Consider the following 8507-nt stretch of genomic DNA (forward strand, 5'->3'; position numbering starts at 1 on the left):
TGCGTTTAGCCCCTTGGACACTTGGGTTATTTATTGCTCCTATAACTTACTTAGATTATCTTCATCTTAGCTATATAAAGAACACCTGAATATTCTTGAGATCACAAGTATGAGATAGAAACGTCTTTCCTTCACCTCAAGCAACCCGAGGCCTACATTTAGTCTCAGCTTTCTCTTCCTCCAAGAAGCCAACTCCCAACATCAGTTGGGAATAGACTATAGAGCCACCACCGTTATCAGCAGTAGTCATGGGAGATGAAGTCCAGGACCCCATAAAGTCTTAAAACTCCATGAATATTCAACTACCACATAAAATGATACAGAGTCTGAAAATAATCTATGCATATCCTCCACCACATGTTCTTTAAGTCATCTCTGGTTCACATATGGTGCCTGACACAACATAAATGACACAAACGGTTGTTACAATATATTTAGGGAAATTCTGGCAAGAAAACTAGTCAGTACAGTGCAGTGTATACATGCTACTTTGTCTTCCAATACATTTTTTCCCTACGGTTGATTGAATCAGTGGATGTGGAATCCGTAGATGTTAAAGGCTAACTCTATAAGACATGCTCTATTCCCTTACAGAGGAACTCCTAGTGTTTTTAAGGCTTGGTTTAAGACAGAAGTCACACCAACATTCTCCAAAAAAATTAGGTTTAGCTATATTTTTATGTATGTTTCCTTTGGTTCATACCATGTATACAGAGTGGTACCACCAGCTACCCAGGCCATACATCATGATCAGGGCACAGTGTATGAACCAGAAGTAACTATACAAAACCTGGACATAAAGAAAGTCAACTATCCTTTAAGTCTTCCTCTTCAGATCATCTATAATCAGAAATATGAATGGTACTTGCAAAAAAAAAAAGCTTACTAAGCTCTACAGTGGACTCCTATAAAACCTACTCAAGGAACAATAAGAAATTCCCAGAGAAATAGAGATGTGGAGGTCAGAACAATTAAGTAACTTTCCAAAGTTGCACAGTTTTAAGAAGTAAGAAAATCAGTGGTTTCTAGTATCTTCTCTCTCCATAGGATGCCCAACAAAGGAAGTTCGAATAAAGGGGGAAAATATCTTCCCCTCTGCATTGAGTTCAGTCAAGACTCTGTCTCCCCTTCACTTCTACATGGATGATGGAGAGTTGTCAGTGGCTTTGTTGAGTGTTTAAGGGTTCAAGTGTGGCTGCTGTGTTGAACAGTGTCTGCTAGCACAGAGCACTTCGCTGGCATCTGAAGTGTTGCTCCCATTTGTTATGCATCAATCAAGTACTGAAGAAGGCGAGAAAGGAAGAGGAGGAAAAAAAAAGATGAATTTGGAGACTTGAGAACTAGAGAATTTGGGTCTCTTCTCCTCCTTGTTCCAGAGACAGCCACACCTTTTCGTGCAGTACCAGCCTTGTCCCTTGACATGATGGTGACAGTCATAGTAAACAGATTTGGCCATATTAAATGCCTGGTTACCAGGGCTAGCTTCTTATTCTGACAAAGTAGAGATTGTTTCCATCAGTGACCTCTTCATTGACCTCCACTACATGGTCTGCATGTTCCAATATGACTCTACCCATGGAAAGTCCAATGGCACAGTCAAGGCTGAGAACTGGAAGCTTGTCATCAACGGGAAGCCCATCACCATCTTCCAGGAGCGAGATCCCACTAACATCAAATGGAGTGATGCTGGTGCCGAGTATGCCGCGGAGTCTACTGGTGTCTTCTCCGCCATGGAGAAGGCCGGAGCCACTTGAAGGGTGGGGCAAAAGTGTCATCATCTCCACGCCTTCTGCCAATGCCCCCATGTTTTTGATGGGTGTGAACAACGAGAAATATGACAACTCAGTCAAAATTGTCAGCAGCACTTCCTGCACCACCAACTGCTTAGCCTCCCTGGCCAAAGTCATCCATAACAACTTTGGCATCATGGAAGGACTCATGACCACAGTCCATGCCATTACTGCTATAGAGAAGACTGTGGATGGCCCCTCTGGAAAGCAGTGGTGTGATGGCTGCAGGGGGAGGGGGGAAGGAATGCCCAGAACATCATCCCTGCATCCACTGGTTCTGCCAAGGCTGTGGGCAAAATCATCCCATAGCTGATCAGGAAGCTCACTGGCATGGCCTTCCTTGTTCCTACCCACCAATGTGTCTGCTATGGATCTGATACGCCAACTGGAGAAACCTGCCAAGTATGATGACATCAAAAATGTGGTGAAGCAGGCATCCGAGGGCCCACTAAGTGTATCCTGGGCTACTCTGAGGACCAGGTTGTCTCCTGTGGCTTTTACAGTGACTCCCACTTTTCTGCCTTTGATGCTGGGGCTGGCATTGCCCTCAATGGCAATTTTGTAAAGCTCATTTCCTGGTATGACAATGAATATGGCTACAGCAACAGGCTGGTAGACCTCAGGGCCTACATGGCCTCCAAGGAGTAAGAAGCCCTGGACCACCCACTCCAGCAAGGACACAAGAGCAAGAGAGAGGCCCTCGGCTGCTGAGGAGTCCCTGTTCCAACTCAGCCCCCGACACTGAGCACCTCCCCTTACAGTTTCCATCCTAGACCCCCAGAATAATGGGAGGGGCCCAGGGAGCTCTACTCTCTTGAATACCAGCAACAAAGTTCACTGCACCTACAAAATAAAAAGAACTAGAGGATTTGGGGGCACTATCCCACTGAGTAACAGCATCACAAAGGGTGATCATAACACATGAACTATCAGAGAACAGAAACTTCTAAGTTTCGAGAGACTTTCAGAAATCATATGTCTTTGTCTCTGCCTTGTGTAGGTAAACATTTCAGAACAAATAGCTGGCTCTTGTCTTCTTTAAGGTCACTGGGGAAAGAAAATAAGTAGTCTCCCTGCACACCGCTTTCAGTGAGTGATCCTTCATCAGCCCCGAAGCTTTTCACTCAATCCTATCGCACTCGCTCCTGCCTCAGGATAAGTCCTTTTCATCCTAACGTGACCTTTGCCGAAATAAACTTCTTCAGAATTCTGTGACTAAATCTCTCCCTACGTGAAAGTTATCCTTTGCCATCTCTTCTGAAGGCACAAATCTCCACTGTTTGCAATATTTGCTCCAGCATGATTTTTCAGTTCATTAGTCACCATTTTCATTACTTCTGTTTGGTTTTGTGATGTGGTTGGCTTTGTTTCTGCCCGCTTGTTTGTTTGTGACTCTGTCTGTCTGAGTATGTGTGTACATGTGGGATGTGAGATGTGCACCCTGTGCATGCTTGGAAACCAGAAGAGGCCATCAGATCTCCCCCTCTGTCACTCTACAAACTCATCCCATATAAGCTTTCTCTATAAACCTGGCCCTCTTGTTTCCTTGGTGAGGCTAAAAGGCAGCAAGCTGCCCATCTGGTACATCTGTGTAGGGGACCTATGTCCAGTCCACACATGGTCCCTGGTTGATGTTTCAGTCTCCACAAGTCCCCCCTGGGCCTAAGTTAGTTGGCTCTGTTGGTCTTCTTATGGAGCTACTGTTTCCTTTGAATCCTTTTATTCTTCCTCTCATTTTTCCACGAGGCTCTCCAAGCTGCACCCAATGTTTGGCTGTGAATCTCAGCATCTGTTTCAATCCACTGCTGGGTGGAGCCTCTCAGAGGACAGCTACGCTACCTGCAAGCATGACAAAGTGTCGTTAATAGTGTCAGGGGTTGGCTCTCTTGCATGTAATGGCCAGGCATGAGTTGGGCATTCCCTCAATCTCTGCTCTTTCTTTATCCCTACACATCTTGTAAGAGTAAAATTTGGATTGAAGCTTTGTGGGTGTGTTGGTGTTTCCTACCTTTTTCTGGGAGTCCTGTCTGGTTAGAGGGTGGCCTTTTCAGTGTCCACATCCACCACTAGTCGGGGTCTCAGCTAGAGCCACCCTCATATCTTTCAAAGAGCCTGTCCAGTCCTGGGTCTCACACCTGTCTCACAGATGCCCTGGGCCGTGGTTTTTCTCCTCACTGCAAGCCCTCTGTCCTCCTGCACCACCACTCCCATCAGATTCCTGCCCTCATTTCCCTCAGCACTCCCTCTCCTGTTTTGTTCCTTCTTGTCAAGTGCTTCCTCTGTCTATTCTGCTTCCCTTCCTCAATGAGATTTATACATGTGGGTCCCCTAGTAAGGAGATCTGGGGCAGTTTCTGACAGGGACTTTCTTGTATGCTTTTCAGTCACTTCCTCCGGTGGGGCTCCCTTGCCAGGCCACTGAGATAGAGGATGCACTCAGTCCTGACATGATTTGATGTGCTGGAATCAGGGAGGAGGAGCTCCTCTTTTCTGAGTGGTAGGAGAGGGGTCCACAGGGAAGAGGGAGGGAGGGTAGGACCGGGAGGAGAGGAGATAGGGGCCTATGAGTGGGATGTAAAGAGAATAAATATATTAATTAGAAGAAGGAGGAGGAGAAGGGAAGGAGGAGGAGGAGGAAGAGGAGGAAAAGGAGAAGAAGAAGAAGAAGAAGAAGAAGAAGAAGAAGAAGAAGAAGAAGAAGAAGAAGAAGAAGAAGAAGAAGACAGCAAGCCCAAGAGATCTTCCCCTCTCTGCTTCCTTGGAGCTGGGGCTACAGGCATCTGTGAAAATGTCCAACTTGTGTGGATGCCGGGATCCAAACTCCTGTCCTCAAGATTGTACAGCAGATGTACGATCTTGGAGCCACCTCTCCAGTCCCATCATTCTCTTCAAATCTTCTTATCATAAATGACAAAGAAATACCTCATTACCTTGGAAACTCAACTTCACCACTTAACTAGCTAAATTCTTTCTCTTCCCCGTCTAAATGTAGAGAAATAATGGCTTAACCCTGAGGGTTTTCTCCCTGGGAAGATTGTATTTTGAATAATTAGCTTTTAAATAAGCTGTGCAAAAAGTAGAAAATGTTGAAAAATATCCTTTTAAAGTTTTCCCTTACATTATTCACTTGCTGCTAACAATGACAGCATCCTGATATCCTGAAACAGTGCTGAAAGCACACCAAGACCTAAAGAGGTGCTACAATGAAGTTCCTGTTCTAGCAATAGTAATAACTCCTTGTTTTCCTTCCTCCTCAACAAGTAAATATAGAGTTAAATGTAGAATGAAATAAAGAACTGAAGCTGAAATTCTAAGCGGCTAGCTAACAACTGTTACTGTTTCCAGAACTGAAAGTGGGAGAGTCACAGATAAGTCCTGGTATGGGGATCAGTACTAGATCTCTAAGGTATGCCTGAACAGCCTGCAGGGAAACATGGATTTCTGTGGCTGTAAAAAGCACCATTCAATGAAATTAGACAGCAAAGTTATATACTAAACCCAACAACTGAGTCCCTCAGAGGTCCAGTAAGACATGCAGGTGTGTCTCAGAACAAGCTTGAATCAAGATTCTTGAAAAATCTGATCTGATGTTTGTTGGGAGTGGATTTAAAAAAAGAGAATATAATTTTTATAAAATCTGAAACGTGCCGTTCCTCTATTTTTCCTTTGGGAATTAAAAAAAAAAAATGTTTCCTTACATCAACCTCACTCTACTTTTCACACATATAGTTCTTATTAGAACATTTTAAAGTGGAAGAAAAAGTAGGGGGGGTAAACTCTTGCTTGGTCTGATGCTCTTCCCAAATGCATGAGCCTCCCCGCTCCTATAATTGTTTGACATTGCATCCAATACATCCTTCCCTGATACAATAAATCACACCTTCCTATCTCGGCAATGCAGTTAAAAGATGTCAGCATTATCTCAGAGGTGACACATTTCCCTTATGTAAGAATGATACAGCTGTCTCTGGCAAAGAAACTACCCTCTAACTAGTTTTAAAAATTCTTCTGCTATGTTCAAATTATGCTGTATTGAAAACAAATAAGAACATGGCCCCTTTAAAGACACATCGGGAATCATTAGAGAAGACAGGATCTAGGATCGCAGCTCCCGCCACCAGTGACCTATGGCTTTGCCCTGCAAAAAAATTCTCCCAAGACCTGTGAGTTACCAGGAGCAAGACAGTCTAAAGTAAGGACCCGAGTCATTGTGACGCATCAAAAATGTTCCTCTGATTAGAGGCCAAAGCAATTCTAGAAGTATTACTTTGAGGAAAGTTGTCTGTTATTTGAATTTTTACTAAGAAAAATTGAAAAGCTTGAAGTAGTTTTCAGAAATTCATGTCTTTCTAAACTACATACATCCCATGCCTAACCTTGTGGAACACACCTTAAGCAAACCACCATCAGGAGGGTAAACAATGACAGAAACACTCAGTGACCTCTCTGAGACACGGAGTGGCCCAGGCCTCCTGGCTCTCCTCATTTTGAGTCCTTCCTCCCCCATCTTAAGGCTTTTAGAAAAATCCATATCTTTCTTATCTTCTATGGAGTCAGATTCAAAGGTCCATTAATCATCCATACTTTTTAAAGGATTATTGATGGATTGATTATGCATCTACATGTTGGTATGTTCATTTGAGTGCAAGTTCCTACCGAGGCCAGAAGAGGGCGTAGAAGCCCTTGAAGCTAGAATCACAGAGACTTGTGGGCTGCTTAGTGTGGATGATGAAAACAGAATTCAGAGGCCCTGGAAGAGAGCTACTCGCATTTAACCACTGAGCAATCTTTCCAGCCCTAAGAGTCCACAATTCCTAACAGCTAAACTATTGATGAAATGGACTGGGTGAGCTCTGTGTAAACATTTATATGTTTAAGACTCCCTCAAACATAAATATTCAGTAAGAATATTTGGAGTTGAGAAAACAAAGATCTCAATCTGGAATTTTGTTTTATTTTCTAGTGGTGATTCTGTCTTTGAATTTTTTTTAAAAAAAGGAAAAGAAGGAAGGAAGAAAGGAAGGAAGGAAGAGTGAGATTCTTTAAGAGATACCATGTTCTTCATCCACCATGACCAAGTAGACCTCATTCCAGAGATACAGGGATGATGTAACATACATCAATCAATAAAGGGAATCCACCATATAATAATAAACTGAAAGACAAAAACCACATGATCATCTCATTGGTAACAGAAAAGATCCAACACCCCTATAGGAAGAATCGTGTAAAGACGATGGATACAAGGGATATACTTCAACATAATAAAGTCAGTTTATAGCAAATCTATAGCCAACATCAACCTAAATGGAGATAAATCGAAACATTTCCACTAAAATCAGAAACAAGGCAAGATTTTCCACTCTGCCCATACTTATTTCCTAGAGAACTTTTGGCTAGAGTGATAAAATGACTGAACAAGATCAAGGAAATACAAATAGGAAGTGAAGAAGTCAGTGTATTTTTATTTGCAGATGGTATGGTTGTGGATGTAAGTGACCAAAAAAACTTTTATCAGGAAATTCTTACAGCTGACAAATACATACTTTCAACAAAGTAGGTGGATACAAAATTAAAACACAAATCAGTAGCCTTCCTATATACAAATAACAACTAGACTGAGAAGGAGATCTGGGAAATAAGACCTTTCCCAGTGGCCTCAAAAAACATAAAATATCTTGAGGTAACCCTAAGCAAGGAAGAGACTTTTTATTAAAAAAAAAAAAAAAACTTAAAATGTAAAGAAAGAAACGAAAGAAGATCTCAGAAGATGTGAAAACCTCCAATGCTCATGGATAGGTATGATCAATATAGTAAAAACGGCCATGCTACCAAAAGCAACCAGTGCAATCCCCATCTAAATTCCAATACAGTTCTTCACAGATTTCAGAAGAAAATTTTTCAGCTTCATATGGAAGCACACATGAATAGGATAGCTTTTTTTAAATCCTGAATAACAAAAGAACTATTGGAGGTATCACCATTCTTGATCTTATACTGTAGTACAGAGTTATAGCAATAAAAACAACATCATAATGGCATAAAAACAGATATGGTTATCAATGGTATTGAATTGAAGATTCAGACATAAATCCACACACCTGTAGACACTTAATTCCCTATAAAGAAGTCAGAAGTATATTCTGGGGGAAAAGATAGCATCTTCAACAAATAGTGGTGGGCAAACTGGATGGCTGCATACAGAAGAATCTAAATAAATACCTACCTATCATCTGTCACAAAAATTAGTGAATGGGACCTTATGAATTAGAAAAGCTTCTATCTGGAAAAGTACTTTATCATCTGAACAAAGTGACAGGCTCCAGAATAGGAAAAGTATATTTAACAACTATATATCCCATAGAGGGCTTTTATCTTAAATATATAAAGAACTCAGAAAAACAAATGACCCAGTTAAAAGTGGCGTACACATCTAAAGAGAAGATTCTCAAAGGAGAAAACATGAACATTTGAGAAGAACTTTAAGAAATGTTCAATATCTTTAGTCATCATATAAATGCAAATCAAAACTACTTTGAGATTTCATCTTCGATAAGTCAGAATGGCCAAGATCAATAAAGCATATGACAGATCATGCTATCGAGGTTGTAGGGTGAGGAGAACACTCATCTCTTGCTGGTGGGAGTGTAAACTTGTACAACAACTATGGAAATCATTCTGGCAGTTCTTCAGGAAGATGACAGTAGAGCCATCTCAA

At 41.8% G+C, this 8507-nt stretch overlaps 1 pseudogene; it reads left to right on the forward strand.

Moving 5' to 3' along the window:
* Positions 1-1423: 1423 nt before the first annotated feature.
* On the forward strand, positions 1424-2355 carry LOC127194867 (glyceraldehyde-3-phosphate dehydrogenase-like; annotated as a pseudogene).
* The last annotated feature ends 6152 nt before the right edge of the window (positions 2356-8507 follow it).

Source organism: Acomys russatus, chromosome 10, assembly GCF_903995435.1.
Source record: "Acomys russatus chromosome 10, mAcoRus1.1, whole genome shotgun sequence".
NCBI lineage: Eukaryota > Metazoa > Chordata > Mammalia > Rodentia > Muridae > Acomys > Acomys russatus.